We start from the raw sequence: 9,097 nt of genomic DNA, 5'->3' as shown, positions 1-9,097 counted from the left end.
CTCCTGCATTTCCCATCAAAAGATTCAGATGATAATCTGGCCCAGTAACCGTCCACTGAACTTGTTCAGATATGAAAGGTGAATCACAGTTGAATAGGCTATTTTCAAGCATTATTATGTGGATGAAAGAGTTTAATTTGGACTGAGCTTGGAAATGGCTGTGCTTGTTAACTAAACTATTTGTCATTTTGACATTGGTTTTCTAGCCTCATATTCACCTGTATGTCTCTGATGCTAATTTGTTACTGGATGAAATAAAATTCTGAATGAGTATGTGAATTACTATGTTGTTGTTTTTTTGTCTTTCAAACCATATAATTAAACAAACAAAAGTAATTTGATATTGTTATTATTATTTTTTGGGTATTTGTTTTTACATGTCTCAGAGATAATGTCACACTCAAAAACCCCAATATACCATTATTTTACCTTGTTTAATAAGGCACTTTGTTAACAGGACTGTTAAAAGGTCTGCCTTGTAAAATATCAAAGTGCAATTACAATGACTTTTAAATGCTTGTTAACATGCCCTTTTAAATGTGCCACACTTTCTTCTTCTTTCACCCTGTCTTTTATGCTAGCCCTGCCCCTGTGACACCAGCCACCAACTCAGTTTGACATAATTCACAATAATAACAACAAAAAAAATACATTCTTCAAAACACAGTTCTTACAAACAGTTGTAAAGGAGACAGACTTTATTTCTTTACCCCAGAGAAAAGAGCCACAATCTGTCCATACTTAAGGTCAAAGGTCAGAGTTCTCTGAACCACATTTCTGTGAAAAGCTTGGGGGCAAAGTTCAGGGTTTTCTGGTTGGGGGAGGAATGAATGGGAGGATATTGTATCTCCATTTATGTGGCATTAGAGGTCAAAGTTCAGAGATGAAAGGTCATTGCAGGTCAGAGGTTACAAGGTGAGATGCCATTTAAATTGCTGAGCCTGTATGCCTGTCTAACTTAAGGCTGATGTTAATGCAAAATATTCAAGATTTCTATTGTTATACATCATCGCTGCCAGGCAGAAACCTTGTGTGTCCAATCCATAACTTTTCTTATGTGTGCATTTGTATTATAATTTAGTCACAAACTGAAAATACTTTTCATTCGTTCAATATGTATAATACCAACAGACAAACTTTACCACTTTCATTTTGACTTTCAAAAACTCTCAAAAGTTGTGAAAATAGCTGATCTACAAGTTCATGCAACGTGTTGTGAACTTGTTGATCGGCTATTTTCGCTACTTTTGTGTATTACTCTTGTATGACAAAGTAGGGCATTTGACATGTACAGTATGTATGCACATTTACACAGTGTGCATATATTTGAGTGTTCAGTCTTCGTATGCGAAGTGTCATGTGCCAGTGTGTGTGGTATGTGTTTAAATAGAGGTAGGTGTGTGAGGGGGCGTGGAAACAAAATAATTAACTTGTAAACACTGTACAGTACATAACATCTCTATACAGTAAATGCATAATCAACAATAGAAGCCGTAAAGATCTCTTTTATGAATATCACTTTGGTAGGGACTTTGGTCAGACCTATATTTTGACTGCTGTAATGCTAAATTAAGTTCATGTCCTGTAGTGAACGTTAACCTTGTAAAGTGCTCTCCACTTTACATGTTGATGAACTAAATTACTGTTTAACCACTTAAGCCCTATTTTATACTTTGTTGTATACAGTGGTTTAAACACTTTGGCGGGGTTACGGAAGGTTAGAAGACAGTTTCCACTGAGCTGAATACGAGTAGCCAATAACACCACATGATTTGATAGTTGGGGGGGGGGGGGGGGGGGGGGGGCGCACTCTATTCCAAAAGGAAAACAGAGAGGGACAGGGCAGAAGTAGGTTATGTTGTTGTGTTCTTATTCATGAGAAGACTTTATGTTCCCCTGGTCCTCAGAGACATTTTGTTCAAGGCCATCCTAAGATTAAGGGCTGCAGGCCATTCGATTGTAATATCACAGATTGAGATGAGATGTTCAAAAACATAGCAAGTCAGAGAATATCAGTTCACAAACGGTGTAGTTTAGACTACACAGACCAGACCCTAAAGTCTCATTTAAATATTGTCATTTTACAACAAGGCTTTAGTCTGCAAGGTAATATGGGTGCACTAGCTATTTTGAACATTTTCAGGACAGAAATGACAGAAAAGATACCAATTTAAAGGACTTAAAAGGAAACCATTTATCTGGATGTTAAGTTTGAATGTATCTTCAAGTACCCTGTGTAAACTGACGAGCAACCTTGCTCTTCTTTTTTTAACAGTACCCAGTTTCATATTGATTTAGTTACAGACAAGCACATCTGGGAAGTACTTAGTAGGCTATACAGAATTGGCTATACTATTCTTTATCACTGGACCCTGTGCTAATCCAGACTAGATGGGGTTCAGTGCCTTGTTCAAGGGCACTACAGAGATTTCACTCCCCCTACTGTTTCACTGTTATACTGAAATAAAACAGAATTTTGAAAATTGTACTTTTGTTTTTGCATTTATGGTTGACTGCCCAGTGCGCAATGACTTTTTATTAAGTTAATTCACATTTTCTTTTCAAAATCTGCCTAAGTATGAACTAAGTCTAGTTCATCAGGAATTTGAATGAGAACCTCTTTCTCTTGAATTTGCTAGGTTTAAACTGTTCATCTTGGTATTATACAGTGGTCAATATAAAATAATCTCACAAGGCAAAACAGGGGAAAAAAGAATAACAATAATATTATTATTTTTAAACTTTGGTCATCTAGTACATTTTCTCACTGGAATTGTGTAGGGCTATCACAGAACTTAAACTGTGTTAAAAACATTTTTAGATGGGCTACGTTTTCAATAATAAGTTTATCATTACACTTACATGTCTAACAAAGTTATACGTGTGATATTATTAACCTATTCCTATGATAGTTTGTGGGTGAAAGTAGCCCAGGATTATGAAGGATTGTTCCTTTAAGGGTGGTGTCAGCGACACAGAGAGAGGAGGAGTGTTGCCTCTGCTGAGTTCTCTCCACAGCGAGGGGATTCCGAGAATAAACAATTCCGATAGACTCGACTACTAGGTCGCGGATCCTGATCAGATCACCTCGATCATCACATAGTCGAAAATCCGAGGCGTATATTGGACTATTTTTTTTTAAAGAAACGAATAGCCTCGCCATTTTTTTTTACACCAAACCCACCACCAAGACAAATGCGACCTTTTTTGTATTGAGACTAAAACCGTTGGAATAGAATAATGATGCGCCGCCTCTCCGGTTGACTGAGGGTCTGCCGCCTGCCAGCGGGGTAGACATAACGCAGGTAGGACTACGTGCCCAATAGATACATGTACATGTTCAATGACATTATTGTTATGAGCTGGTCGAAATACACGGGTGGCCATTATGGGACGAGTATCAAGGATTATACTAGATCATAGCGTGTTTTAGGGGATATAAAAGGATGTCAGTGTGTCGAGTATAGAGGCGCATATGTGATAGCGGTGAAAACGCTGCATAAAGAAGTCGGTATAAATCAACCGAGGCTGATGTGACATGATGGCTTCTATTTTAGAAAAGGGAGAGCATACATACAAAGTATTTTTGAAATACACCGTCTTTCCTCAAAGCACAATCCTATATCCAGATAATTAGCTATAATATCCCGGCGTTATGGTCATCTTTAAACAACATTCGCTATGATTCATGTCATACAGTTCGGCTCACCGTTCTATCGATGGACCGCTAGCATAATATATAACCATGTCTTTGAATGAAATAGAACAAGCCTGATAATGTTGTAAACGGGCTATTGTCTGCACTCCTTACCTTTCTAACCATGTGAAAACGCACAGAACACATCAGTTGTTATAATGTTGTGTGTTTATAAACATTGCACATTGCATGTATGTATGGCCGTCATGTCAGCGGTTATAATTTGATATGATGATATTGGCTATAGTGTTTATAGTCTAACAATGTACAGTAGAGTAACATGCAATGGCTTTTGGGATAAATACAGTGTCCTGAGTCTTTAACGTTGCATTTAGTATGAAGTACAGTGGGTTGTGGTTGTAGGCTGGAAACACCGCCTTTGTTACATATTGTAGCCCATTCAGGATACAGCGACATTAACCCCTCATAACTATTGATTATTGTAAACGTTGGTGAAAACTACACGAATTGTTAGAATGCTTGTTGCTCTCATACCCACTCCAACTATTAATCTGGTTTCATTGGTGCCTCATTAATACACACTTTCATTTAACTTATTTTGTATGGCTTGTCCCACAAGTTCAACTTGTGCAACACCAATGGAATGCCATAAGCCCCCTGTACTGTACTACTACAGTGTGAACGTTTGGGGAGTGGTGATGGTTCAGTGTATATAGACCATAATGTGGTTGGTTGGAGTTGTTTTGTCTGACAAGTTGCCATCCTTTCTGATATGGTTCATTGTTCAGACTTCAAAGCTTCCTGTAGCTGAATGGCTAGGGGGCATGCACTTTAAAGACCTTTTTGTAGGCACCAAGTTATCATTAGATGTCCTGTTGCTTAATTTGACCCTGGGTCAGTGTAGAGGAGAAAGGTCAGGGGCCAGAGTTTTCAAGGAGTTATGGAGGAGTAGTAGGGCAACTGTTGGTTCATGTGCACACACACACAGTCTAGTTATGAAAACTTCATCAACAACACTTGCCATCTCATTTAAAGACTACACCCGACTGTATTATGTTTCAAAGAACCTTTGTGGATTAGACTGCCTGGCTATGTAGTGAAAAGTCAAACTTCTATAAAGTCTTATCCTAAAACACTGTCAGTGTTTGGGGGTCTGCCTTTTAGCCTTTCTTTTGTCGAGTGTTTAAGCTGCTTAATTATTTGACCTGAACTTGCACAAGATGTTCAAGGTAGCTCAGCACGTTCTCTGTTGCCATAGATAACTAAAACCTCCACATGCATAGCCCAGCCATGATGTTGCACTTGAAAAGCACCTTTGTGCTAGCGGCCTGGCTAACCTACTGTACTCTCTACTCCAGTCCAGTGAGCTTCTGTATTGGATGAGGCTTGACTTGTCTGAGCCATCTGCAATTATCTAGGGAGCTGCTGGTGAGTGATGTGCAGTAGCCTGCAACAGAATCAGAGGACATTCAAATGGCCAAATGCAAATGATGCCGTGTCTGCTGAATAGTCACAGGACTGGACTCTGTACTCCACTCTCCTATCCACTGGCTACATTTTCATAACAACAAATCTTATCTGCCCACCAAACAGCATTGCAGCTATATGAAAATTGTGTGTGTGTGTGTGTGTGTGTGTGTGTGTGTGTGTGTGTGTGTGTGCGTGTGCGTGTGCGTGTGGTGCGTGTGCGTGTGCATGTGTGTTGGTTTAGTCCAGATGCTTCTTGGTTCATATGTGTTGAGTATTCACACACCAAAATCATATTTTCAGTAGGGAAAAGTCTAGAGAAATACATCAAGATTTTGACATTATATCACTTGGCTATATTTGATCAAAATTAAATGTTACTCTCATTTTGGACTTGTGATTTTACTACTGTGTTGATTATGTACATGTACAGTAGGGAATTGGGATTACCACCACCACTATGGTAGCCTAGCAAAACAGGTGTAGGACAGCTTGTTTCATAAATAGAGCAATGGAGAGAATTATGATGGCAGGTGTTGAGGGATAGAATCACATTTCTTTTCACTTTATGCCCATTGATCTTCATCCACTCCAACAACTTAGATCAGGGACCTTCTTGCCACAAGGTTGTCTCTGTGATTGTTTTATGTTTCTGGTAGGCCTAAGTATTTTATTATACATCCACTATAGTTGGTCATTTTGTGCAGATAATTAGCCTATACATGTATTCCATGACATGTCACGGTGAAGATCAAACAACAATGACTAGACAGAAAAAAATATCTTTGTATAGGTTGTCCAAGCAGCAAAGCTGCTGGAACCTTATCCTATTTGTTAGGATTATTCTTTCCTTTTATCTTTTTTCACCCTGAAAGTATCTGGGTCTCAGACAGCTATAGTTCCCAAACTTGGCAGAAAGGAAATCTCACCCAAAGCCTTTTTTTTTTTTTTTTTTTACCTGTGGCCGTTTAACACCAAACTACGTTTTGGCCTCTGACCCTTGAACCATAAGGGCAGCAATGTTTAAACATTGAATTTTGAATATTGAACACATTTTAAACATTTTACTTTGAACTTTGAATTGTTTTTTCATTTCTTCATCATCTTCATCTTCTTCTGAAAGTCATCATCTTTATCAATGTTAATTTAACTGTGATAGTGTAAAATATTGACAGGTAATGCCCGATTTATACAGGTAAATGGTTGCGCATATAATTTAGGTTGTGCTCACAATGGGTCACTCTGCAACATGTTTTGAGCTTGTAGATCAGCTATTTTAGTCATGCGACACCGGCACACAACTCAACTTGTAAACAAACAAAAAAAAGAAACGAATCAAGACTAAAATAACATTTTAAACTAGTGCTACACTTGAGGCGACCAGATAGCTGAATGTATGGACGCAATGCACTGATCAGGGAGTCCCCAGTTCGATTCTCGGCCGGCTGGGCCATTGCTGAATGTCATCCCTGTACATTTCCTATCCCTTTCCACTGTCAATAAAGGCAAAAAAATTAACCAAACGTATCTTAAAAAAAGTTCTAAAGTTAACTAATTGCTAAAAAAAAAAGGCAATGCTCATGGACTGTACAGTGCATAGAGCCAATTCTGAATGGGTTAACTGCAAACAGAGAGAACATGTGAAATTTCATACCACTCACTTTTTCTTTGGCACTTTAACTATGCTTCTTTAGAATATTCTTAAATTGTATTGTATTAAAGTGCCAGAGGACAACAAAACTTGTCTTCAACAAGACGAGACCTAACTGCAGATTTTTGTGACATTGTGAAACAAGATTTGGATAGTAAATTTTATGTATTCCTATTGCATAATCTGTATAAAAGTTAGTAGCTGAGGTAATCTGATACATCATTGTCTCCACTCTTAGACTATTAGACCAGTACGTCTATCATGAACAGCAACCACAGCAAAGTCAGTGAGACTCATTTTGATGACAAAGCAGGAATGGCTAAATGCATCTTTACAGCTAATGCTCCTCGATGCAAGTTAGGATGACTGGAAGGAAGAAAGAAAGATGGAGGCCTCCATGGCAGTGTCCGAGCTGCTGGCCAGAGCTCGTCTGTTGAATGACCCTTCACCCTCACTTCAGACCCCCCCCCCCCCCCCCCCCGACCTCACCTTGGCCTTGGTTTGCAATGACAGGCCCTTCAATTATCACCTGTAACTGATCATCACTGATTGCAATTGCTGTGAATTATTTGAAGATATAGCTGAAATCACTCACAAATTGACAGAGCAAGCAAGAAAAAGAGAGAAGGGGTGTTGCAGGCCAGATAAATTGCACAAATGCACGTCACCAACACGAAGCATCAGCCAAAACAACAGCTGTGAGGCCTAACTGTGCCGATCAATGGAGCAGAGCAGAGAGGGAGCACAGAGCCACCTTGTACTAAGACACGGGCCTACCAGTCCGACTGTTCACTCTCCTCTTGATGTGTTAAGTAACAGCTAAGGAGATGTGCTGTGGATGCAGTAGGCCTCCCGAGTGATGAGAGAGGAGGTGACTGTCCTCCTGGCTGGGTTGGTGTGGTCACAGATAGAGGAGAGGAGTGGAACTGACTCTCTTCCTCTCATCTCTATCCTCTCTCTCACTCTCTCTCTGTCCTGTAGCAGAGCTGCTGCCCCCAGGCTGTAGAGGTGCAGTAGGAAGGGTTCTTCGCCATTGTGGCGAGTGTGCTGCCAGGTTGCTGCAGTTGAGATGAGTGGAAGCTCTCTGCCTCACCACAAGCAGGCCAATGTCAGTGAGTGACAGTAGGGGCGGACTGCAAAAGGAACAAGGACAGACACTTGTAGATGCCAGACTCAGCCTGTATTATTATGTGAGAGTGTGGGAGTTTGCATTGTTTAACGGGACTTGACCATATTCACACATTGGCCTTTTTTCTGTTACGTCATACTGGGGGTGGGGGGCACATCCACCCACCCCACCTGAGTATGACGTAAGAGCAAAATAGCCACCGTGTGAATCCTTCCTATTTCAAAATTGGCTAATGGATGTCGAGTGCAGCTCAAGCCCCCAGAACCACGGTAGAACAGTGAAGCGGCCAAGCCTGGTGGTCAAACCTGAGAATGCACTTAAATGCTTCTGCACGTGCATCTCCCGTTTGTGCGCATGCTCACGACGCGTTACGCCCTCTAGTTATATTATACCTCTATGGTGCAGCTACACCAAAATATGGAGTGTGTTGTCCAACCTCAAGGTGTTGTCATGGCATCAGCGGCAAACAAATCAGTCAGCTCCATATATGGGCTCAAAAGGGGGCATGCCCATATATGGGCATATACTGGCGACATCAACAATCTCCATATATTGGCATAAAAGGGACAAAGACTGACATATACAGAGATCCGGTTGTCCAGAGCCACAGATCCGACTGCTATCCCCATATATGGTCATCATGTGCATATGGGACAGACCGACTTCAAACTCGGCCGACGCAGCAGCAAGGACTTGAGGGAGTGCGGTGTCTGCCGTTGAGTAGTTCGGATATCCAGTTGTCCAGAATCGCATATGGGCATTCCAATATATGGGCATAAACTTATGACATCAGGGATCTCCATATATGGGCATAAAGGGACAAGGACTGACAGATACAGATATCTCCATATATGGGCACAAAAGGTACACAGAAGGACGGGTACAACGGGTACTCTGACAAAGCCCCCGACACTGTGACTCAGACATAGTAGGATCGGTTGTGCGGCGTAGGTGTGAGGGCCGTAAACAACGTTTACAATAAGTTTTCACTCTATTTGTGGACTGTGGAGCTGTTAATTGGCTGTTAATTAATATCAATATTATTTGACATGGACATTATAATTACACTTTATGCATTGTTTGGGTATTATAGCAGTGCTAATTCCTGTCACCTGGAGATGTGCATAACCAGGACTAAGATAATGCAGTCATTCTTCCCGAGGAGGATCATTGTAAACATGGATTTGCATGA

General features: G+C 40.5%; 1 protein-coding gene across 2 annotated transcripts in view; it reads left to right on the top strand.

Moving 5' to 3' along the window:
* The first annotated feature begins 3,011 nt into the window (after nucleotides 1-3,011).
* Nucleotides 3,012-9,097, top strand: part of nrip1b (nuclear receptor interacting protein 1b) — a 40,627-nt gene continuing 34,541 nt past the window's right edge. For both annotated transcript variants that reach the window (XM_084074978.1, XM_084074977.1), the window contains exon 1: nucleotides 3,012-3,305. The gene's annotated coding sequence lies outside the window, so the exon portion shown is untranslated. The remainder of the gene's footprint in view (nucleotides 3,306-9,097) is intronic.

Source organism: Gymnoscopelus microlampas (assembly GCF_963454915.1).
Source record: "Gymnoscopelus microlampas genome assembly, chromosome: 12".
NCBI classification, from domain to species: Eukaryota; Metazoa; Chordata; class Actinopteri; order Myctophiformes; family Myctophidae; genus Gymnoscopelus; species Gymnoscopelus microlampas.
This window is presented reverse-complemented; position numbering and strand designations above follow the sequence as displayed.